At 37.8% G+C, this 27311-nt stretch overlaps 1 long non-coding RNA gene across 1 annotated transcript; it reads right to left on the bottom strand.

Annotated features, from left to right (window-relative positions):
• Positions 1-2104: 2104 nt before the first annotated feature.
• On the bottom strand, positions 2105-5056 carry LOC140176986 (uncharacterized). Its single transcript, XR_011868338.1, has 4 exons — positions 4896-5056; positions 4750-4803; positions 4516-4672; positions 2105-2385 (listed from the first exon to the last, which is right to left on the bottom strand). It is a non-coding gene; the product is annotated as an uncharacterized lncRNA (long non-coding RNA).
• Between the last annotated feature and the right edge of the window lie 22255 nt (positions 5057-27311).

Raw genomic sequence — 27311 nt, 5'->3', positions numbered from 1 at the left:
GAGTTCAAATTAGAGACCTTTGGTAGGAAGAATAGAGCGTACAGAGTCAAAGAAGTCTCAGCTGACTCTGAAGAACATGGTTTGCGAATAGGGGCAACTCTAGTAATAGCGAGCACACAAGATTCAAGGATTACGCGCTTATACCAAGACAAGCTCAGACTCATCCTGGAAGAAATAATATTCATGTGCACAAGGAGTAAAGTTAGAAAGGTAGTCAAGCTATTTAGGAAGAGCTCCGGATCGAATGTCAATGTAGGTTTCAAAAGAAGGATTAGATCGAGTCGCGAAGGTTCGTTAGCACACTCTCTCTGCATAAGGTTTCCTACCGTTCTCTTCCTTCTTCTCCAGCATAACCGATGCTTCCCACAAAGAAATAGTTGGTTAGGTGATTCCCTCTTCTAGTACTCCCTTCCACTCAATCCTAAATTCTACCGGTTATAATGATGTCTTCACTTGTGGTGCGATTGAAGTTAATCCGATTTTCGGTACTAAGCCTATCGCAAACTCGCTTCTCTCTGGAATGGAAGTTTTGACACACCTTCAAGAATTGTCTTAGAAACTCTCTCGTATAGAGATTTGGTTTCATCTCCACTTACCTCTGAACAATTAACATCTAAAGGTTGTGTTCGCTCTACTCCTCTTCCTCAAAGTTTCACCGTCACTAAATTCCAAACAATAACTCCGCGTAACCCTCAACACTCCTGATTCCTTAGATATGGTCCAACCTGCTTCCACTACGTCACTTAATCCTTAACCTTCAAAAGTCTAACCACCCTGATTCCACTGCGTCATTTTGACTCTCATCCTTTAAGAACCTAGTCACTCATCTAAGTTAGTTAAGTATCGCTCTATCTTAACAACTAGTAGTCTTCGACTAACCATCGGTTCGGACTCCACGATCATCAAAACTTGTCGTGCTTCACAAATGGATCATACATATATTAATGATACGCAAGGTAGTTAAAAACTCAACTGCTAGCTTATGATTACCTCGGGTTTGAAGATCGGATTCGACTGCATCCTGGCGTTTCTTGTGTGGACAGTCTCGAGCTATATGCCTCGACTTCTCGTACTTGTAACATACGCCTAATCCGGCCCTGCACGGTCTGTTTGGATGGTACTTCTTGCACCTTGGGCACCTTAAATTATCCAGTTGAGTACTAGTTTTCCCTTTAGCATTCGGATCCGAACGGTTATCGTTCCTTCGGTCATTGCTCCAGTACTGAGAATGTGAAGCGACAAAGCGATTCTTTTTGAAAGTTTAGCTCCTCGGTGTAATCTTTCCCTTTTTCTTTGTGAAGGGTTCTCGGTAATTACTTCTTGCTACCTCAGCCCTCCTTGAGCTTTCTCCCATTGTCTGACCCACATTAACCTGCTCCAGATAACTAAGTGGTACCCCTGTATTCGGAGCATTATGTCCACCTTCATATTCATTATCATCATTGTTGCCAGTTCCAGCTTGTGGTTCCATTCCACCCATTACTCGGATGGTCGCAGCCGCAACTGTACCAATGGCAGTAGCAACACTCGTCATTGCGGTCACGATATCGGTCAAACTATCTATTGGTATGGTTACCTCATTAGCTCTCCGTCCTTGATCCCGATTACGCTCACGACTGCGCCCACGGGATGCCATTTGGTTCCTGTTCACACCAAACAAGTGATATCAAGGTGATCAGTCTCAATATCTCTAGTTTAGCATTTCAAAGTCCCAAATGCATGCTCATGAACATTCATGCCTCATATATCAGTTAGATACCCTAAATAGCATGTATAGACACCTAGAGTATGCCCAGAGGCATAATCAGTCCGTCCCTCAGGCTCTATAGGAACGAACTGCTCTGATACCATAATGTAACACCCTACTATACTTAATCTTATGCTTAAGTCATAAGACTGAGATAGTAAGGTATTACGACCTCTAAAAATAGTAATATATATATATAATAATAGAGAAAAGATACTTAACTAGGAGCCTTGAAAAATGGGTAAAACAAAAATCGCAAAACAAAAAGCGCAACGCTCAGGAAAGGATTACTTGCGTGGTAAGAAACCTAATAGGAACATGATAAAGTTAAGCAAAAGAATAAAGGAAAGCCAAGGAAACAGCATAACTAGCCCCTGACTTAGCCTGCGAAGCTAAGGCTGGCCAGAGGATATATATATACATATGAACATACATAGGTATCCCCAAAATATACCAAAATACCAAAATAAACTCCTATCTCTCCCTCAACCTCTAAGAGGAGCAGCATACACAAGTTACTTGGAGAGTAAGCTAAACAAATATATACATATATACAACCAAAAAAAAACAAAATACACCCAAGGACTACTTCGCTTCCCAAGATCCAGACGTCTAGCGAGGAGCCTCTCGACCTGCATCTGAAAAACAACAATACAATATGGAATGAGAACCGGAGGTTCTCAGCATGGTAAAAGTGCCACGCGCATAAGAAATACGGTCCTGAGAATGCCATAGGCAATCCTAGAACTCCGTTATTCAATTATCCAACTTAAGTACTAAACAGAAGCCATAAACAGGGGTAGGTATTCTAAATCTGCCTAACTTACTCAAGTTCAAGCTTAACCTAACACCAAACCATTTCCTCCATCCTTTCATCATTCAGAAGGCAACAGAAACAAGCAACCAAACAAGTTCACGCACAAGTAATGATCAAATAGTACAAATAGCAAGTATAACAAATAGCGGGTAATATATATCAATTAGGCATACCCAGAAAATGCATAGCAATCAATACAAACAAATGCATATGATGCATGCCTGTCCTATGGCTGATGGGGCCCATCTGTCGGTTATCCAGCCAACCCAACAAGTCCGAAAACCTTAGACTGTCCCCCGTCGTGCATCCCCAAGAGTCTATGCATAGAGTTCACATTCATATTTCATAAAATCACTCAATGGGAGCTATCCATACCCGGGAATTTATACGTGCCCGGTCACCCTTACGACGTAGGGTCAACAGAGTATCGAGATTCAACCTGGAACACGTGATGGCGAGCCACGGTTTTTACCCAGGGAAACTCGTATCTCAGATATCATCATTCATAAGCCATTTCATAATCATAATCATTATTTAATCATTCCTCAAGCCATGGTAGGTTAACTTCTTTTATCAACAACTTCCCTTTCACATTTTTCATCATCATTCCCTTATAATTCATTACGTTTACCCTTTCCGGGTCCTGACCAAACTTTTTATCAAAATCTTCTCATCCTTCTTAATATCGAATACTCTTAAAATCAACTCAACTCTAACATTAAATCAATCACATCACACGAGGATTGAACTTTAACTTCTCGAACTCATGACTATCACTAAGACATCCTTGACACTCTATTTTCTTTTCTGTTTCTAATATAGCAAATGAACTCGGAATTGCACAAACTTTATGTCCAGGCGTTCATATTGAAATAAGCTTTCTAACAAACTAAATATCATAATTTTCTGATTTTTCTAGCCTCAGGAATAAAGGAGAAACCGTGACTGCTCTGCAGTGCATAAAACCAGAAAAACAGCAGCAGCATGTGATATTCAAAATTCAATATAAAATTCAAGTTAAATCCAATGACTTTGAAAATTAATGTAGTTAAACTTACTTATCCAGGTTTCTTTCTCAATTGGTTCTGAGTCAATACCATTTTTAATGAAAAAGTTACATTACCTGGAAGTTAAGTAAAAATGAGACAAAATCTGTTTTAAAAACCAACAAGCTTAGTACCTTTCAATTGGAATAACTTTTATTACAAAATTCCAATTAAGCTAAATTTTGTTTTGAGAACCCCTAGCTCATCCAAAAACAAGTGTGTCTTGGTTGCAACCCAATTTTTATTTAATTCTAAGAGTTACAAGCATTGGAAGTTGATGCATAGCTTGCTGAAATCTGTTTCTTTTCAGTTTTGACCACCAATATTCAAAATTCACAGCTCCCAATCCTCAACTCTTAAAATTCTGAAATTTTAGAGAAATAAAGCAAGTTAATCAAATTTTATAACAAAATTGGTTTCGCTCCAAAACTCAACTCGTAGAAGTCGCAGCAAGACAAATAAGTTGCTGCCCTGTTTGATCTTTTCTGCTGCTGGACAGATTTAACAACCTAACTTTAAAAATTTGCCATAAATTGTATATTTAACAAAAAGGTCCCAAATTTTCCAGTTTAGTTCCTTATATTTCCAAGTTTAGCCCAAACTTGGTCTCATGCAATTCCGATCATTACATAATTAGTTACAGTATATACAATACCACCACAACACAACTCTACATCCTTATTAACAAACACCAATTCTAATCCATCATAAATAAATATAAGAGCACACCATTAATAACTTTCACACCTCATAATTATAATATATAAATTCACTAACAAATCTATTCTAACAATATTACAAGGCTAATCATTAAATACAACAAACAATCCAACTTATTCTATGGTTCCTCTAACCTAAGTTTTCACAACACCGTAAATATTAAACGTGCGAAACTTAAACCATACCTTGGCCGATCACTTAATTCACCCAAGGCAGCCTCTCAACACAAAATCACAGCCCCTCCAAGCTCAATCAAACAGCCCCAAAGTAAGCCTTGTCACCAACAAAGCTCCAAGTAATCCAAATTCAAGTCCAATGCATAAACACCCTCTTAAACTACACCTAATACACATATATATGTTCCAATTCAGTTTTCTATTACCAAAAACAAGATTGAGCTAGGGTTAGGGTATTCTTACCATACCCATATGCTCAATAGCTTGAGCCCACAAGTTCCGGAAGCTAACTTGAACCTAGAACATAGAAATTGGACAAGATTCACCATAGGTTTCCAAGTTTACCAAAGAAAGAGGGATAGGAATTCTAAACTTAATAGGAGGCTTACCAGTGAAATTGTTCGGATAGAAAGGTAGAGCTCGACGCGCTGAGCGCGTGGCCGCGAACGGTGCGGCGATCGGAGCCCGGACGGAAGAGTTATGGTGGATCAAAGGAGGTTAAGGGTTTGGGGCTCTTCTTCCTCCCCAAATCTGTTTTGCTGCGTTGCATGCAAATGGGGGAAGAAGGAGCTGCTGTCTTCTTTAAGTGTTTGGGTCCGGTTGGACCCACGGGCTCGGTTCGGGGCCCGGTTCAACCGGTTCGGTCCTTCCGGTCCGATTTTGGGCCAAATTTTTCGAAAGTGATATCAAAATTCTCGTTTTGCCGAGCTCTATCCTATTTTGATATTAGTTTTGCATATTTAATTTTCCTATCGAAAATTCAATTTATTGACTAATTATATACCGATTTTAGCGGGGTTTACATATATCAGTTCGCCCTTGAACAGATTTAAGGAAGAAACAAAATATCTCAAAATATAATCATATATACGATTTTCAAATACTTTGATTGTCATAAGCACAAGGATGTAAAGGTAGGAGTGTGATTGCAAAGCAAACGTTACAAAGTAGGCTCAATGCAAAAGATAACATGGGTCAATCATGTGATAGAAGAGCAAAGCATCAAAGGCTATAAACCAGGATGGGGTTAAAACGACGTGCTCAACATCCGCACACTAATCTCACATCAACCTCAAAGCTTCAACTTTCCAACTCCATCAAGCACTTTACAATCTCCATATCCGATCATAAGCCTAACGATCGCAAGCTCGTTTGCAAGGGACAAAACACCCACAACTTATCATAACGTCACACACCTACCGCTTCACCTTCCATATACACATATCACGTCTTAAAGAACTAACGCATCGTGTTACTACGTCTACAAGTCGCACGTGATATCAAAATAATTCTCGAGTCTACTCAGAAGGATACAAGATTTAGAACGGAGAAACAATATCAAGGATAATGCTCATAGATTTAAGAGAATGTATCCAATTCCCAGATAAACAAAGACGCTCAAGCAATGAAGTTTGCTAGAAATAAATCAATTGACAACTTCAAAGATAACCCTTGGATCCAAGAAATTCAATAGGACCAATAAGAAGAGAACCAGCGCCTTAGTTCGAAACAAATTCAAATTGAGTCGAAGAAGTAGGAGGTTTACAGGAAAGAATATCTCGAACCCAAGACAAAGCTCACAGAACTCAAGAGCACGATTACAAATACTTTCGGATACATTGTTCATGAAAGAGTAAAAAACTTGCGGAAAAACCACTTTGCAGTCTAAAAGAAAAGTTAAGCAACAAACATTCTTCAAGAGGGTAGCAAAAGCATAAATGTGGCTTTACTTCAATACAATTTCATGTTGAAGTAGATTTTGTAGAGTTCCAAAAACAAATGCACACAACTTTGGCTAAGAGCTAAAATATTTCCTCAAATATTTTAGAAAGATAATTAGATGCACAACTTAACCAAAAGCAGTTCATAAAAACTCAAAAGTAATCAAATGCTTGTTCAAAATTCTCAAAATTTCATATTCAAACAAGCGTGTATAATATTTATAGCAAGTACGAAAGAGAAAATTAAGCTCTTTTTAGAAAAGAAATTCCGAGATAAAAATTTGCTTACAATTTGGTAAAGGAAATAAGTGGTGCGTTACAAACGAACCGGTTTCCACTAAACAAGGAAACTTTCCAAAACCTCATTTAAAATAGCGCATGTCAACTTTAAAACAATTTTGTCAAAAATTGAACAATGGTTTCAATTATAACCAAGCAACTGAAAAACAAGTTCGATTTGGAACTTCTTCAAAGAGAATTCAATCTGCTTTATAAAATTCAAAACAAGATTCCAAAAGTATACTTGAAATCACCATGTCACAATAATATTCAAGAAGATTAGGATGTACTTGAAAAGGAGTCAAGCTATACAAGAAAGGATCTTAAATCAAGATAGTTCAAACAAGATCCACTAGGCATGAGACATCAAACAAGCTTTCAATTGATTCAAAAGAATACAAAAGTCATAGGAAAAGACAACTCAATCATTTGTAATTTCTCAAGGATACATTTTTGACTAAAAACTCTTGTAAGACAATGAGAGGATAAACGATTCACTAATTTGAAACGAATCAAACTAACTCACATAAGAATGAGATTCACAAGAGAGGACAAACCAAGATCAATGATAATGTTCACAAGAGGTAAAAGATTAGTTGAAAACAAGGTCAAGCATGACATTCATGGAGATGGAAAGCTTAAAAGAGAATGAGTCCGTTCATAAGAAGAAAGCTGCGAGTCCAACACTTTCAAAAGAACAACAATGGCATGAATCATATAGCATGCTAAATCAAACTCAATTCAAAATAAGTTAAGTAAAGCTTATCAAACGAAACTCAACCGAGACAAAAGTGGTAAATCCTTTCTTTTCAAAATTTTGAAAAATATCCAGATACATAATCAAATGAAGATGTGCATTGGAACTATAGTAAAATTACTAGAAAGTCAATTTACTTTTAAAGTAAGTGCAGTTCCGTAAACCAGTAAAAGTACAAGCGAGGTATTAGAAATAAATAGTTGTTAAACTGTATAAGTAGTCTCAGTTTCACATATGGATAAGTGTATATCTAGTCAACAACAATTTTTATAAAAATCTTAAAATTGGCTATAATCATTGTCAAATAAGAGGAAAGCTAAATCAATAATTTCTCAAGAATGGACTCGGAATCCGGAGTTAAAATGCACGACGCAATAGGACAAGTTCAAAGCTATAGCAAGGAATACATGAATCAAGAAAAACTCAAACAGAGAAAGACAGATACAACAAGGATTTCAAACAAGCATATGCACTTAGGATTAAACAAGAACACATATGAATAGAGGAATAGAGTGGAACATCAAACTACTTTTCAAAAGAATTAACAACCAAGAACTTCAAGTTAGGATACGAAAGAACAGGTCGACTCGAACAGAATTCAAGACACACAACTGAATAGCCTCGAGAAATAGTTTCTAGCGTTCCCAAAAATCCACGATTCGCTTTACTCAAAACTCGTATATCATCTATGATAACCCATTAGTGCTCTCATATACATAATTCACTAGTATTAAGCCGGCCAAACTTAATATCAGGAATTATGCAATGCAAGACTAACAGCGTTAATCAATAGATCGTCATGTGCATAAAGCTCTAATTCTCGTCATTCGACAAGACCTAATACATGACAAACGCTCAGAGTATGCAACTGAAGCATAGTTGGTCCATTCCTCAGGCTCTACAGGAAGGACTGCTCTGATACCATAATGTAACACCCTAACTACCAAAGCTCACGCTTTCGGCTGCGCTACTCTGATAGCTCGGACATTACGACGACACTTATATTATTTAATACTAAAATATGAGCCTGTTTAAAACTTTAAACCGCAATACCGCTCCCAAAGATACTCTCGTTCGATAACGTACATCCATAAATACCATTCAACTTACAACAACTCATAAAGAGTACATCCATATATATACATAAATATATATAAATAATATTACAAATATAATCCAATACAATTCATATCCCTCTTACAGATTATATCAAGATAAAGGCGAGGGTGCAGTAAACCATAACTAAAACAATACAGAGCATCACAACAACAATTAAATAAGCTCTTCATAACTTCTGCGCCCATATCCTGAAAGGGGAAAAATGTAGGGGGGTGAGAACATCATCCTCGAAAGGGTTCTCAGTAGAGGGTTTTGGGAATTACTGTAATAGGATACATAAAATAAACCGTACCAGTGATTAATAACTGTCTTATGCCTCTTTTCAAAAACAACGGTTTACAATAAATAGGAATCTGAAAATCTTTTCTGAAAGAGGAACAGTTCAATTCTCAAAAACTCAAAAGCCTTTCAAAACGATTTATCTATGCTGAACCAAAATAGCCTTTCATATTCTTCCAAACCAGAACACAACCAAAACCAACCATCGGTCCATCTCATTTCAACCACGGCCCTAGGCCCAAACAATCCAACCATCAACCAATCACCACAATCCAACAAAGTCCCAGTAACAAACACAAATAGGAAGATGCAAGCACAAACAAACAGTTATTGCAAGTAGAACAATTAGCAATTAATCACAAAGGCAAACCAAGTATAATATGCACACCCAAACAATGTCACATAGATGCGTATGATGCATGCCTGTCCCTAGTGGCTGATGATATCATCTGTCGGTTATAGAGCCAACCCGACAAGTCCTGGTAACTAACCATTGGACTGTCCCTCTGTCGCGCATCCCCAACTCGAGTTATACTCATCATAAACTTGATCATAATCATGATCCATATCCATCACCTTCACTGGTGAATATTTACGGGGGTGAGCTCATCCGGGGCTTTCACAGTGCCCGGCCACACTTACGACATAGGGTCAACAAAGTATCAAGTCTCAACCTGGAGCACGTGGTGGCTAGCCACTGCTACTACCCAGGGAAACTCGTAGCTCAGATAGTGGAAGTGCAAAATCACAATTATCAATATCTCAGCATATATGCATTCATTCTCAGCCATGGATCAACATCCATCTTAGCCATCCGGCTCACGGTTCAATCCAGAACCAGCCAATATTGATAATCATACACAGCCATTCTGGCTCACGGTTCAATCCAGAACCAGCCAATATTCATAAATCATACACAGCCATTCCGGCTCACAATAAAACAGCACTTCCACATTCAAAATCATCAAATTCATGAAATCGGCATTTAAGCCATAAATCATTTTCTCAATTCATTTCACTTTGAAATCAAGTTTCAACTCTTTTCAGCATTGGCTTTAAAGATCTCATTTCTCAAATTATCTCAGGCTCATAAGCCAATTTTACTCAAGGAAAATTCCCTTTTTAAAACAAGCCACTCTCGGCTTCCTCATTCCAAAACTTCCAAAACCATGGAAAGTTAAAGATTCCTTTTGAATCATTCAAAATCACCCATCCAACAATGGGATTTTTGTAACAAAAGTTCCTCAGCAGAGTCTCAAGTCCTTAGGGGAGAAAAGCATAACTCATTTCGCCAAATTCATTTAAAATCATTAAAACCTTGACTTTCCGATTTGAGTAATAAAATAAGATCTAAGCCAAACCGAGTCACGTAATCATTTACTTCTTTCAAGCCGTTTCCTTTACTTAGGAAAACCAACTTCAACCTCCATAATAAATTCTAGAACGTTTCAACTATTCAAAATTGTTTTAGTCTTGCAAGAATTCAGAGTTCAAGAGTACTTAAAGCCTTTCTCCAAAACATTTCAAAATGAAACTTGTCAATAGACATTCAAGTTCTTTCAACGTCATTGAAACTCCTCTAATTGAAACCCTCAAGTCAAATTCAAAGGCATTGCCCTTGTCACATTTAAAACAGCTTTAAAACATAAGTTTCATCTAAATAACTTTTTTCTGAAAGAGATACAATGCCTTTCTTAAGAAGCAAGACTAAATCACAATTTCCTCTTTAATAATTCATTCCAAAAGCATGAATCATCCATTTCTTGATAATTCAAATAAAATAGTAGAAGTCTTTAACTCATCATTTTTCCAAACAACTTTTCAATAAAGACTCGGATTTTATAGAAATTCCGGCAGCATCTCCCCTAAAACTTGGACTTTGCCACCCGGTTCGGGTCCCAACAAAACCATTCCACAATCCTTTTCCAACAGCCCAAAATCCAAAATCAATTCAAAATCAAACTAAATCCAACAGTCGCCTCATTGGCATATCTCAAAGAAACCGTTTCAAAATCACACCAATATCAACCGAATTAACTCATTTCCAAAGCTTTAAAGAATCAGTTAAGCGATAGGTCATTTATCAAAACCAAATCAATTAAAGCAACCCAGGCTAAATTTCAAGAGTATTCTATCTTTCACATCATCAAAATAATTGACTCGATTCAAACCAATCCTCAACGGATTAAACTCATATTTCAAACCTTTAAAGAATCAACTCCAAAACATTACATTTCACAAAGCCGCACAATAATTTAGCCGAACAAACATCCATAATCATTCGAGTCAATCAAATAATACATAAGGCAAATACAATCACTAAATACACCATATCTCACATCAGTATCCATATGTAATAATTCCAATAATAAACTATAGTTTTCGGAAAGCGCCCTACCTCAAAACACAAATTCCATAACTCAAACGCGTCACAGAGTCCTTTCCGCCTCGACCCGAAATCAACAATCAAAATCCCGGCTACCAACACCTCAGCTCCAAACCGTTTTCTCAGCAACCACAACGACTCTAATCGCAATATATAATAACCGAGATTAACTCTCATAACAACAAATGCTACAACTCCTCAACGTATAATAGAGCAGTAACTAGAGGGCTTTCAGATCGAAACGCTTACCAAACCGAAGGAACGGCTGAACCGAAACAGCGGCGGTCTCCGAACCGATTCGGCGGCAGCCCCAGAAGCCATCCTAGGCGGCAACGGTGATCAGACTCAGGCGACTGAAATCAATATACAGTGATAGTAACGTTTCCGAAAACTCAGGTGAAACGAAACCCAATACTTAAAACCTTACCGGCAGGATTCTCCGGTGACGGCAGAAACAGCCAGAGGCTTCGGCGGTGGTCCCAAAAGTCACGGAACCACTCCCGGCTGCCAGGAACATAGAGGCGCAGCTCCCTTCTCCAGCGGCGACACCTGCGGCGGTGGCTGGTGCAGCAGCTCACAACGCAAGTAGCAGCGGCAGCCTGGTCCTCTTTCTTCCCTTCAGATCAGATCGGGCGGACCTCCGGCAGTGGTGGCGGCGGACCAGAGCAGCAGGACGGAGGGGATGATGACTGCTTAGATAGCAGTGACGGCACACGACAGAGCGCGACGGCAGCGGCGAGTGCCTCCCAGCGCGACGCCGACTCCACGTCCCTCTCATGGTCTCTCTCTCCCCTCTGGTCGCGACTCACGGCGGCGCGAAACGCGAAGGGCTGCAGCACAGGCGGTGATAGCGGGGCGCGACGCGACGGTGTGGCGCGGTGCTCTTCTTCCTCCTCGGCCAGACGACGGCGCGATGGCGGTGGTGAATCCCAGCGCGATGGCGGTGGTGAAGCCCAGCGCGCGGCGCAGTCTCTTCCCTGTGTTCTCTCCTCTGCGATGGCAAGGGCGGCGAGGCGCGGCAGGTTGGACAGCGGTAAAGGCCCGCCCTCCCCTCCTTCTCTCCCTCAGATCGCTCTTTCTTTCTTTCTTTCTTTCTTTTTTTGTTTCCTTCTTTCTTTCTCGAGGAACAGCGTGTGTGTGTTTAGCATAGGGGCTGCGCAGCTGCTGCTGAGTCTTGGGGGAGAGGGTAGCTGGATTAGGGTTTCGGTGGCTGAGTGTTGCTTTTGGTGAGGTGTGTGTAAATTAGGGTTAGGGGCAAATTAGTAATTTCACTTAAAAATAGGATAATATAGTAATTGAAATCCAATTTAAATCCAACACTAATTATATATAGAAAATACTATTTGCTCACCAATTTCACAAATTATTTTCAATAAAATATCTAAATCAAATAATTAGGAGTAATATAATTAAATCCCTTATTTTCCAAAGTAGCAGTATTAATATTGAAAATATTACTTATTTAATTCAAATCATATAGAAATCCTTATTATTTCACAACTACCAACTTTATACTCTGAATATAGAAAATAATCCAATAATTGTGAAATTGGATAATAATCATAACTTATCTCAAATCCCATAAGTCAAAACTTGCCTTAATTATCCTTAATAAAATAATCTCTGAAATTAAGGCTATAAATAACTATATGATTTGAGACTTGATCATAAGAAGACTTTTCAAAAGTTCCGGGTCTTACACAATTCATTAAGAGAGTGAATGAATTTCCGGGTTCGACTCCTGGATGCAGAAAATTTTTTGAAAATTAATCTTTTTTAAATTTTACTAAATTTAACGTCAAGGCAAAAATTTAACATTAAGGCATCACACAACAACTAAGTTAATAAATTATTATTTCTAAGCTAAGAACACAATAACTTTAATGTCCGCAATAGTATAAAACTTTGGTCAATTCATTAAGAGAGTGAATGAATTTCCGAGTTCGACTCCTGGCTGCGGAAATTTTTTTGAATATTAATCTTTTTTAAATATTACTAAATTTAACGTCAAGGCAAAAATTTAACGTTAAGGCATCACACAACAACTAAGTTGATAAATTATTATTTGTAAGCTAAGAACACAACAACTTTAATGTTCGCAGTAGTATAAAACTTTGGTCAATTCATTTAGAGAGTGAATGAATTTCCGGGTTTGACTCCTGGTTGCGAAAAATATTTTGAATGTAAATCTATTATAAATTTTACTAAATTGAACGTTAAGGCATCAAACAAAAACTAAGTTAATAAATTATTATTTGTAAGTTAAGTACACAACAACTTTAATGTCCGCAGTAGTATAAAACTTTGGTCAATTCAATAAGAGAGTGAATGAATTTTCGGGTTCGACTCTTGGCTGCAGAAAATTTTTTGAAAATTAATCTTTTTTAAATTTTACTAAATATAACGTCAAGGTAAAATTTTAACGTTAAGGCATCACACAACAACTAAGTTAATAAATTATTATTTGTAAGCTAAGAACACAACAACTTTAATGTTCGCAGGAGTATAAAACTTTGGTCAATTCATTAAGAGAGTGAATGATTTTCCGGGTTCGACTCCTGGATGCGGAAAATTTTTTGAAAATTAATCTTTTTTAAATTTTACTAAATTTAACGTCAAGGCAAAAATTTAACGTTAAGGCATCACACAACAACTAAGTTAATAAATTATAATTTCTAGGCTACGAACACAACAACTTTACTGTCCGCAATAGTATAAAACTTAAGTCAATTCATTAAGAGAATGAATGAATTTCCGGGTTCGACTCCAGGCTGCGGAAATATTTTTGAATATTAATCTTTTTTAAATATTACTAAATTTAACGTCAAGGCAAAAATTTAACGTTAAGCCATCACACAACCACTAAGTTAATAAATTATTATTTGTAAGCTAAGTACACAACAACTTTAATGTCCGCGGTAGTATAAAACTTTGGTCAATTCATTAAGAGAGTGAATGAATTTTCGGGTTCGACTCTTGGCTGCGGAAAATTTTTTGAAAATTAATCTTTTTTAAATTTTACTAAATTTAACGTCAAGGCAAAAATTTAACGTTAAGCCATCACACAACAACTAAGTTAATAAATTATTACTTGTAAGTTAAGTACACAACAACTTTAATGTCCGCAGTAGTATAAAACTTTGGTCAATTCATTAAGAGAGTGAATTAATTTTCGGGTTCGACTCCTGGTTGCGGAAAATATTTTGAATGTTAATCTGTTATAAATTTTACTAAATTTAACGTTAAGGCATCAGACAAAAACTAAGTTAATAAATTAATATTTGTAAGTTAAGTACACAACAACTTTAATGTCCGCAGTAGTATAAAACTTTGGTCAATTCATTAAGAGAGTGAATGAATTTTCGGTTTCGACTCCTGGCTGCGGAAAATTTTTTGAAAATTAATCTTTTTTAAATTTTACTAAATTTAACGTCAAGGCAAAAATTTAACGTTATTGCATCACAGAACAACTAAGTTAATAAATTATTATTTGTAAGTTAAGTACACAACAACTTTAATGTCCGCAGTAGTATAAAACTTTGGTCAATTCTTTAAGAGAGTGAATGAATTTCCGGGTTCGACTCCTTAAGGCATCAAACAAAAACTAAGTTAATAAATTATTATTTGTAAGTTAAGTATACAACAACTTTAATGTTCGCGGTAGTATAAAACTTTGGTCAATTCATTAAGAGAGTGAATGAATTTCTGGGTTCGACTCCTAGCTGCGAAAAATTTTTTGAAAATTAACCTTTTTTAAATTTTACTAAATTTAACGTCAAGACAAAAATTTAACGTTAAGGCATCACACAACAACTAAGTTAATAATGTATTATTTGTAAGCTAAGAACACAACAACTTTAATGTCCGCAGTAGTATAAAACTTTGGTCAATTCATTTAGAAAGTGAATGAATTTCCGGGTTCGACTCCTGGTTGCAGGAAATTTTTTGAAAATTAATCTTTTTTAAATTTTACTAAATTTAACGTTAAGGCATCACACAATAACTAAGTTAATAAATTATTATTTGTAAGCTAAGAACACAACAACTTTAACGTCCGCAGTAGTATAAAACTTTGGTCAATTCATTAAGAGAGCGAATGAATTTCCGGGTTTGAATCCTGGCTGTAGAAAATTTTTTGAATATTAATCTTTTTTAAATATTACTAAATTTAACATCAAGGCAAAAATTTAACGTTAAGCCATCACACAACAACTAAGTTAAAAAATTATTATTTGTAAGTTAAGTACACAACAACTTTAATGTCCGCAGTAGTATAAAACTTTGGTCAATTCATTAAGAGAGTGAATGAATTTTCGGGTATGACTCCTGGCTGCGAAAAATTTTTGAATATCAATCTTTTATAAATTTTACTAAAATGTCCGCAGTAGTATAAAACTTTGGTCAATTCAATACGAGAGTGAATGAATTTCCAGGTTCGACTCCTGGCTGCGGAAAATTGTTTGAAAATTAATCTTTTTTAAATTTTACTAAATTTAACGTCAAGGCAAAAATTTAACGTTAAGGCATCACACAACAACTAAGTTAATAAATTATTATTTGTAAGCTAAGTACACAACAACTTTAATGTCCGCAGTAGTATAAAACTTTGGTCAATTCATTAAGAGAGCGAATGAATTTCCGGGTTTAACTCCTGGCTGCGGAAAATTCTTGAATATTAATCTTTTATAAATTTTACTAAAATGTCCGCAGTAGTATAAAACTTTGGTCAATTCTTTAAGAGAGTGAATGAATTTCCAGGTTCGGCTCCTGGTTGCAGAAAATCTTTTGAATGTTAATCTTTTATAAATTTTACTAAATTTAACGTTAAGGCATCAGACAAGAACTAAGTTAATAAATTATTATTTGTAAGTTAAGTACACAACAACTTTAATATCCGCAGTAGTGTAACACCCTACCATACAGAGACTTATGCTTAAGTTATAATTCAGAGATGGCAAGGTATTACGACCTCTAAAACCAAATTTAGTACGTATAGTAGTATGAATAATTGATTATAACTAGGAGCCTTTGTAGAAAAAGGGGTAAACAAAAACCGTAACTCGAACTCGCAACACTCCGATCGATAACGTAACGAGCAAAGGATAAGCTAGCGCAAGATCATATATATAAAGAGTGTTAAAAACGGGAATATCAAGACTCAAAGTCCGGTTGCGAAGATAACCGGTCCGAGCATAGTAATATATACATATAATAAAATAAGGAAACCCCAAAGGGACACAAATACAGAAACCTATTCTCCAAAACCTCCTATAAGAGGAGTCATCACAGTTTGTATTATGTAATGGAGATAAAAGTATATAAGCAAAACATATAAACCCAAAACAGAGTCCCGAGAACAAAGGATCTTCGCTAATCCAGAAGTCTCCAGCATGCCTCAACGAGAAGCCTCGCATCCTGCATCTGAAGACCATAAAATCCGCATGGGTGAGAACCAGAGGTCCTCAGTACGGTAACAGCTTCCACATATATAATACATAATAATAGAGGAAAGCCGAAGGCAATCCTAGAACTTCCTCCAGGTAATATCAAAGCTTATAAACAAGCTAAACCGTAAGTGGCATCTGACTAAAGATCCTTCAGTCTAACTAATACTTCCCTTTCCAATTCCTTCAGACCTCCCAACCACCAGCAGGAGTATAATATAGCAAACACAGTTATATCAGACAAGAGATTTACAATTAGGAATAGATAAGGCATTTAGGCAATTAGCAAGTAATATGCAGTCAAATAGGCAATCTCAAACAACTCATGTAGTATGCTTATGATGCATGCCTGTCCCTAGTGGCTGATAATATCATCTGTCGGTTATAGAGCCAACCCGACAAGTCCTGGTAGCTAACCATTGGACTGTCCCTCTGTCGCGCATCCCCAACTCGAGTTATACTCGTCATAAACTTGATCATAATCATGATCCATATCCATCACCCTCACTGGTGAATATTTATCCATCACCATCACTGGTGAATATTTACGGGGGCGAGCTCATCCGGGCCTTTCACAGTGCCCGGCCACACTTACGACATTGGGTTAACAGAGCTTCGAGTCTCAACCTGGAGCACGTGGTGGCTAGCCACTGCTACTACCCAGGGAAACCCTCATCTCCGATGGTAGAAGTGCAAACATTCACAATTCATTCAACAGCATATATGCATTTATACTTAGCCATAAACATGGCTCCGCCGTCACACGGCATAATCCAGCCATCCGGCTCACGGTTAAATCCATAACCAGCCAATTCATTAACAATTATGGCCCTTCGGCCCATGGCATAACAAGCACTTCCACCGCCATTCTCTGCATCTCACATAATCATCTTTGATCCTCAATGATCATCCATTTTTCCCTTGCTTCACTCGCAAGTTACCACATTCACTAGCCCTTTTTCTCATGCTAGGCATATCATAATGATTTAAGACATAAGTGGTGAGATCGGAGGCATAAAAGTATGAAATTTGGCTTTTAAAACTCAAAAATCAACTTTGGGATGAAAACAGGGCCACGCGTACGCGCACGCGTGGATGGCCTTAAAACTCATTGACGCGCAAGCGTCATACGCGCGAACGCGCGGATTGAAAATTAGCCAAACGACGCGCACGCGTCAGCCACGCATACGCGCAGATACATTTGTGCCCCAGGCACAAAACTGGCACAACTTTGGCACAACTCTCGGGAAAATGGCTGGGCATTGGGTGCAGCACATTCAGCACGCCCGCGCACATCACGCGCACGCGTGGATGGCGCTTTCTGGAAGAACAGCGCGTACGCGCCAAGTGCGCCTACGCGCGAGGGGTCATTCTGCTAATAATTTTCTAAGTTAAAAGCTGCAGAATTCACAGATTCAAACCCCAATCTTCCGACGGACATAACGTTCTCATTTTAAATCGTTTTTCACACGTTCTTCGAACGGCATGGACATCCCGGATCCAATTTCATTTCTAAACAGATTTGGCACAAATCAGAGATCCGTAGTCCAAGTTATGTCCCGTCAAAGTAAGCCCCAAAACCATGTTTTCATACAAAACCACAAAGTGCCATTTTCAAAACAAGCCACTTTCAACTCTTTTCAAAATCAATCAAAACATGCCAATTTCATCCCTTTTCTTTGAAATCAATCAAAATGTACCAAAATCAACATCAAGCCATCCTCAACTCACACATTGACATTTTACCAAAATTCCCAAAACTATCTCCAACCATTTTAACACTTCTCAATCAATGGCTAAAGGACAACACAATCTCATGTCATACATCCTTCTCATCCCAATTTCCAATAATATCAATTTTCAAATCAACCATCATTATACATTATCAACATTATACTCACCATCAACATGGTACCACCCATCAATTCAACCTCAATCATCCATCAAGCATATATCACAACATGCATTTCTCATATATCACACAATCAAGGCATCAATATTCATAATCACATATATGAACACATCATATATCTCAACCATTCAACAACATCAACAATTCAATGCCTATCTTAGGGTCTCTAGCCTAATTATTTCCTACCACATTACATATTAGATACGGGAAACCGAAACCATACCTTAGCCGATTTTCCAAGCTCAACCGAAGCACTTCCAAACCACTTGTCCACAAGCTCTCAAGGTCTCAACACCTCCAAGAACAGATTTTGTCACACAAAACCCTCTCCCAAGCTTTCCAAAATCACCAATCAAGCTCCAATATTCACATATACACAACCTAAGCCACAATCATCATACCCATACACAACATCTCAATGCCCAAACCTCATAGAACAACAAATTACACTAGGGTTGAGAATCTTACCACACCCAAGGTCCAAAGAGACAAGATTAATCTTCTCCTTCAAGAGAGTTGGGTCCTATAACATCAAAGAACCCAAAATCTCAACATTTCACCCATGAAACTCGAAATCAAGGGCTGGAATTTCGAACAGTAAAACGTGGCTTACCTCAAGATTGATTGTATGGGTTTTGTAGAGCTCTCCGCGGTGAACGCGTGGCCGCAAACGGAGCAGCAATCGGAGCTCTAGATCAAAAATTATGGTGGTTTGAAGATCAACCAAGGGAGAGAACTTGAGAGAGTGTTCTTCCCCCCCCTCCATACCAATTTCAGCGTGTTTGAGTGCTAAGTGAGGAGAGAGAGTGCTGAAAACTAGGGTTTTGGTTTAGTTATGTTGGGCCAAGGGCCCACTTTGGGTCCGGTTGGACCGGTTTGGCCCGTTCGGTCCAATCTTGGTCCGATTTCTATAAAATTGGTACCGAAATTCTCGTCTCAATTTCCTCTATCATATTAAGCCATAAAAATAATATTTTTGGCTTTCTAGAATAAATTCTCATTTTATGGGTTAATTAGCCGTTAATTAACCGGGTCTAACAAGTAGTATAAAACTTTGGTCAATTCAATACGAGAGTGAATGAATTTTCGGGTTCGACTCCTGGCTGCGGAAAATTTTTTGAAAATTAATCTTTTTTAAATTTTACTAAATTTAACGTCAAGGCAAAAATTTAACGTTAAGGCATCACACAACAACTTTAATGTCCGCAGTAGTATAAAACTTTGGTCAATTCATTAAGAGAGTGAATGAATTTCCGGGTTCGACTCCTGGCTGCGGAAAATTTTTGAATATTTATCTTTTTTAAATTTTACTAAATTTAACGTCAAGGCAAAATTTTAACGTTAAGGCATCACACAACAACTAAGTTAATAAATTATTATTTGTAAGTTAAGTAGACAACAACTTTAATGTCCGCAGTAGTATAAAACTTTGGTCAATTCATTAAGAGAGTGAATGAATTTCCGGGTTCGACTCCAGGTTGCGGAAAATTTTTTGAATATTAATCTTTTATAAATTTTACTAAATTTAACGTCAATGCAAAAATTTAACGTTAAGGCATCACACAACAACTAAGTTAATAAATTATTATTTGTAAGCTAAGAACACAACAACTTTAATGTTGGCAGTAGTATAAAACTTTGGTCAATTCATTAAGAGAGTGAATGAATTTCTGGGTTCGACTTCTGGCTGCGGAAAATTTTTTGAAAATTAATCTTTTTTAAATTTTACTAAATTTAACGTCAAGGAAAAAATTTAACGTTAAGGCATCACACAACAACTAAGTTAATAAATTATTATTTGTAAGCTAAGAACACAACAAATTTAATGTTCGCAGTAGTATAAAACTTTGGTCAATTCATTAAGAGAGTGAAGGAATTTTCCAGGTTCGACTCTTGGCTGCGGAAAATTTTTTGAATATTAATCTTTTTTAAATATTACTAAATTTAACGTCAAGGCAAAAATTTAACGTTAAGCCATCACACAACAACTAAGTTAATAAATTATTATTTGTAAGTTAAGTACACAACAACTTTAATGTCCGCAGTAGTATAAAACTTTGGTCAATTCCTTAAGAGAGTGAATGAATTTCCGGGTTCGGCTCCTGGTTGCGGAAAATATTTTGAATGTTAATCTATTATAAATTTTACTAAATTTAACTTTAAGGCATCAGACAAAAACTAAGTTAATAAATTATTATTTGTAATTTAAGTACACAACAACTTTATTGTCCGCAGTAGTATAAAACTTTGGTCAATTCAATACGAGAGTGAATGAATTTTCGGGTTCGACTCCTGGCTGCGGAAAATTGTTTGAAAATTAATCTTTTTTAAATTTTACTAAATTTAACGTCAAGGCAAAAATTTAACGTTAAGGCATCACACAACAACTAAGTTAATAAATTATTATTTGTATGCTAAGTACGCAACAATTTTAATGTCCGCAGTAGTATAAAACTTTGGTCAATTCATTAAGAGAGTGAATGAATTTCCGGGTTTGACTCCTGGCTGCGGAAAATTTTTTGAATATTTATCTTTTTTAAATTTTACTAAATTTAACGTCAAGGCAAAATTTTAACGTTAAGGCATCACACAACAACTAAGTTAATAAATTATTATTTGTATGCTAAGTACGCAACAATTTTAATGTCCGCAGTAGTATAAAACTTTGGTCAATTCATTAAGAGAGTGAATGAATTTCCGGGTTTGACTCCTGGCTGCGGAAAATTTTTTGAATATTTATCTTTTTTAAATTTTACTAAATTTAACGTCAAGGCAAAATTTTAACGTTAAGGCATCACACAACAACTAAGTTAATAAATTATTATTTGTATGCTAAGTACGCAACAATTTTAATGTCCGCAGTAGTATAAAACTTTGGTCAATTCATTAAGAGAGTGAATGAATTTCCGGGTTTGACTCCTGGCTGCGGAAAATTTTTTGAATATTTATCTTTTTTAAATTTTACTAAATTTAACGTCAAGGCAAAATTTTAACGTTAAGGCATCACACAACAACTAAGTTAATAAATTATTATTTGTATGCTAAGTACGCAACAATTTTAATGTCCGCAGTAGTATAAAACTTTGGTCAATTCATTAAGAGAGTGAATGAATTTCCGGGTTTGACTCCTGGCTGCGGAAAATTTTTTGAATATTTATCTTTTTTAAATTTTACTAAATTTAACGTCAAGGCAAAATTTTAACGTTAAGGCATCACACAACAACTAAGTTAATAAATTATTATTTGTATGCTAAGTACGCAACAATTTTAATGTCCGCAGTAGTATAAAACTTTGGTCAATTCATTAAGAGAGTGAATGAATTTCCGGGTTTGACTCCTGGCTGCGGAAAATTTTTTGAATATTTATCTTTTTTAAATTTTACTAAATTTAATGTCAAGGCAAAATTTTAACGTTAAGGCATCACACAACAACTAAGTTAATAAATTATTATTTGTAAGTTAAGTAGACTGTAACACCCTACCATACAAAGTCTTATGCTTAAGTCATAATTCAGAGATGGCAGGGTATTACAACCTCTAAAACAAAAATTTAGTACGTATAGTAGTATGAATAATTGATTATAACTAGGAGCCTTTGTAGAAAAACGGGGTAAACAAAAACCGTAACTCGAACGGGCAACACTCCGATCGATAACGTAACGAACTGGGATAAGCTAACGCGAGATCATATATATAAAGAGTGTCAAAAACAAGAATATCAAGACTCAAAACCCGGCTGCGAAGAGAACCGGTCCGAGCATAGCAATATATACATATGATAAAATAAGGAAACCCCAAAGGAAACCCAAAGGGACACAAATACAGAAAACCTATTCTCCAAAAATCCCCTCTAGAAGGAGTCATCACAGTTTGTATTATTTAATGGAGATAAAATTATCTAAACAAGATATATAACCCAAAACAGAGTCCCGAGAACAAAGGATCTTCGCTAATCCAGAAGTCTCCAGCATGCCTCAACGAGAAGCCTCGCGTCCTGCATCTGAAAACCACAAAATCCGCATGGGTGAGAACCAGAGGTCCCCAGCACAGTAACAGCTTCCACATATATAATACATAATAATAGAGGAAAGCCGAAGGCAATCCTAGAGCTTCCTCCAGATAATATCAAAGCTTATAAACAAGCTAAACTGTAAGTGGCAACTGACTAAAGATTCTTCAGTCTAACTAATACTTCCCTTTCCAATTCCTTCAGACCTCCCAACCACCAGCAGGAGTATAATATAGCAAACACAGTTATATCAGACAAGAGATTTACAAATAGGAACAGATAAGGCATTTAGACAATTAGCAAGTAATATGCAGTCAAATAGGCAATCTCAAACAATTCATGTAGTATGCTTATGATGCATGCCTGTCCCTAGTGGCTGATGATATCATCTGTCGGTTATAGAGCCAACCCGACAAGTCCTGGTAGCTAATCATTGGACTGTCCCTCTGTCGTGCATCCCCAACTCGAGTTATACTCATCATAAACTTGATCATAAACATGATCCATATCCATCACCCTCACTGGTGAATATTTATGGGGGCGAGCTCATCCGGGCCTTTCACAGTGCCCGGCCACACTTACGACATAGGGTCAAAAGAGCTTCGAGTCTCAACCTGGAGCACGTGGTGGCTAGCCATTGCTACTACCCAGGGAAACCCTCATCTCCAATGGTGGAAGTGCCAACATTCACAATTCATTCAACAGCATATATGCATTTATACTTAGCCATAAACATGGCTCCGCCGCCACACGGCATAATCCAGCCATCCGGCTCACGGTTAAATCCATAACCAGCCAATTCATTAACAATTACGGCCATTCGGCCCATGGCATAACAAGCACTTCCACCGCCATCCTCCACATCTCACATAATCATCTTTGATCCTCATGGATCATTCATTTTTCCCTTGCTTCACTCGCAAGTTACCACATTCACTAGCCCTTTTCCTCATGCTAGGCATATCATAATGATTTAAGACATAAGTGGTGAGATCGGAGGCTTAGAAGTATGAAGTTTGGCTTTTAAAACTCAAAAATCAACTTTGGGATGAAAACAGGGCCACGCGTACGCGCACTCCACGCGCACGCGTGGATGATGCTTTCTTGAAGAACGGCGCATACGCGCCAAGTGCGCCTACGCGCGAGGGGTCATTCTGCTAAAAATTTTCTAAGTTAAAAGCTGCAGAATTCACAGATTCAACCCCCAATCTTCCGACGGTCATAACTCTCTCATTTTAAATCATTTTTCACCCGTTCTTCGAACGGCATGGACATCCCGGATCCAATTTCATTTCTAAACATATTTGGCACAAATCAAAGATCCGTAGTCCAAGTTATGTCCCATCAAAGTATGCCCAAAAACCATATTTTCATTCAAAACCACAAAGTGCCATTTTCAAAACAAGCCACTTTCAACTCTTTTCAAAATCAATTAAAACATGCCAATTTCATCCCTTTTCTTTGAAATCAATCAAAGTGTACCAAATTCAACAACAAGCCATCCTCAACTCACGCATTGACATTTTACCAAAATTCTCAAAACTACCTCCAACCATTTTAACACTTCTCAATCAAAAGGCCAAAGGATAAACACAATATTATGTCATACATCCTTCTCATCCCAATTTCTAACAATATCAATTTCCAATCAACCATAATTATACATAATCATCATACTCACCAACAATATGGCACCACCCATCAATTCAACCTCAATCATTCATCAAGCATATATCACAACATGAATTTTCTCACATATCACACAATCAAGGCATCAATATTCGTAATCACACATATGATCACATCATATATCTCAACCATTCCACAACATCATCAATTCAATGCCTATCTTAGGGCCTCTAGCCTAAGTATTTCCTACCACATTACATATTAGATACGGGAAACCGAAACCATACCTTAGCCAATTTCCCAAGCTCAACCGGAGCACTTCCAAACCACTTGTCCACAAGCTCTCAAGGTATCAACACCTCCAAGAACAGATTTTATCACACAAAACCCTCTTCCAAGCTTTCCAAAATCACCAATCAAGCTCCAATATTCACATATACACAACCTAAGCCACAATCATCATACCCATACACAACATCTCAATGCCCAAACCTCATAGAACAACAAATTACACTAGGGTTGAGAATCTTACCACACCCAAGGTCCAAAGAGACAAGATTAACCTTCTCCTTCAAGAGAGTTGGGTCCTATAACATCAAAGAACCCAAAATCTCAACATTTTTACTCATGAAACTCGAAATCAAGGGCTGGAATTTCGAATAGTAAAACGTGGTTTACCTCAAGATTAATTGTATGGGTTTTGTAGAGCTCTCCACGGTAAACGTGTGGCCGCAAACGGAGCGGCAATCGGAGCTCTAGATCAAAAGTTATGGTGGTTTGAAGATCAAGTGAGAGATAGAACTTGAGAGAGTGTTCTTCCCTCCATGGCCTCTCTTTTTCAGCGTGTATTAGTGTTGTGTGAGGAGAGAGAGTGCTGAAAACTAGGGTTTTGGTTTAGTTATGTTGGGCCAAGGGCCCACTTTGGGTCCGGTTGGATCAGTTTGGCCCGTTCGGTCCAATCTTGGTCCGATTTCCATAAAATTGGTACCGAAATTCTCGTCTCAATTTCCTCTATCATATTAAGCCATAAAAATATCATTTTTGGCTTTCTAGAATAAATTCTCATATATGGGTTAATTAGCCGTTAATTAACCGGTTCTTACATTCTACCCACCTAATTGGGAATTTTGCCCACAAAATTCAAATTCAAATTCAATTACCTGAGAATAAGTGGGGATAATCCGTTCGCATCTCCGACTCAAGTTCCCAAGTGTGTTCCTCAACACCGCCTCGACTCCAAGCCACTTTGACTAATGAAACCTCTTTTCCACGCAACCGTTTGATACTAGTATCATCAATTCTGACTGGAGCCACTGGAAGCGTCAAATCTTCTCTTAACTGAACCGATTCTGGTTCTAACACATGGCTAGCATCAGGAGTGTACTTTCGAAGCTGCGACACGTGAAATACGTCGTGCAGGTTTGAAAGATGGGGTGGTAGAGCCACCCGATACGCCACCGGCCCAATCCTCTCCAAGATCTGAAATGGACCAATGTATCGAGGATTCAACTTCTTTGCTTTAATCGCTCTACCTACTCCTGTGGTCGGAGTAACTTTCAGGAAAACATGATCTCCTGCCTCAAATTCTAAGGGCTTCCGCCTTTGATCGGCGTAACTTTTTTGACGACTCTGCGCCGTAAGCATCCTATCTCGGATTTTCTTGACTTGTTCAGTGGTCTCAGCTATCATTTCTGGCCCCAACAAGCCTTTCTCTCCAGCTTCATACCAACATAGTGGAGATTGACATTTTCTCCCATACAAAGCCTCATACGGAGCCATTCCGATGCTCGCATGGTAACTATTATTGTATGCAAACTCTACTAACGGCATATACCGATCCCAACTTGCCGGTTGGTCCAAAACACAAGCTCTCAACATATCCTCTAGTGTTTGGATCGTCCTCTCGGATTGACCATCTGTTTGAGGATGGTACGCTGTACTCAAGCTTAATCGAGTTCCAAAAGCTTTCTGAAATGCACCCCAGAACCTCGAAGTGAAACGAGGATCTCTATCAGAGATTATAGTAGCAGGTACACCATGGAGTCTCACAATCTCCTTTATGTATAACCGAGCTAGCTCCTCAAGGGTGTAAGTCATCCGAACGGGTAAAAAGTGAGCTGACTTCGTCAGTCGGTCCACGATCACCCAGATAGCATCAAAACCAGTCCTAGTCCTTGGCAATCCCGACACAAAGTCCATTGCAATACTTTCCCACTTCCATTGCGGAACCTCTAAGGGTTGCAACATCCCGGAAGGTCTTTGATGTTCAATCTTTACCTTTTGACAAGTTAAGCACTTTGAAACATATTCTGCCACATCATTCTTCATACCCGGCCACCAAAACATCGCCTTTAAATCATGGTACATCTTAGTACTCCCCGGGTGAATGGAGAATCCGCTTTTGTGTGCCTCCTTTAAGATATCTTGCCTCAAAGTGCCAACATCCGGCACAATGATCCTACCCTTGAATCTCTATAACCCATCTTTTTCTTCCGACACTCTCCACTGTTTTCCTTGCTCGATAGCCGGTAACACCTTCCATAACGCTTCATCATTTTCATGAGCCTTTAGGAGTTCGGACTTAAAGTCACTCAAGATTTCTAATCGGCTCAAACACAAGGTTCCAGATACTTCTCGAGCACCAATTTTTAGACTCTCGAATCCCTTGAACAACTTCTCCTCTTGAAGCATCATCCAAGACGCATATAACGACTTTCGACTTAACGCATCCGCCACTATATTCGCCTTTCCAGGATGGTAATTTAACTCAAAGTCATAGTCTTTCAACAATTCCATCCACCTCCTTTGCCTCATATTAAGCTCTTTCTGATCAAAGAGGTATTTCAAGCTCTTGTGATCGGAGAAGACTTGGAACTTAACCCCATAGAGATAATGCCTCCACACCTTCAAGGCAAACACAACCGCAGCGAGTTCCAAATCGTGCGTAGGATAACTAACTTCGTGAGGTCTCAACTGTCGTAAGGCATACGCCACCACATTATGATGCTGCATCAGCACGCACCCTAGGCCCTTTAACGATGCATCACAGTACACCTCAAAAGGCTCGTTCGGCTCAGGTAACACTAACACAGGTGCAGTGGTCAACTTTTTCTTCAATGTCTGAAAGCTCTCCTCGCACTCAGGAGTCCAAACAAACGGAGTGTCTTTGCGAGTTAACTTTGTCAACGGCAAAGCTAATTGCGAAAAGCCTTTGATGAACCTTCGGTAATAGCCAGCTAAACCCAGAAAACTCCTTATCTCAGTTACTGT

This window comes from Arachis hypogaea, chromosome 12, assembly GCF_003086295.3.
Source record: "Arachis hypogaea cultivar Tifrunner chromosome 12, arahy.Tifrunner.gnm2.J5K5, whole genome shotgun sequence".
NCBI lineage: Eukaryota > Viridiplantae > Streptophyta > Magnoliopsida > Fabales > Fabaceae > Arachis > Arachis hypogaea.
The sequence above is the reverse complement of the archived record's forward strand: the minus strand, read 5'-3'. Positions and strand labels throughout refer to the sequence as shown.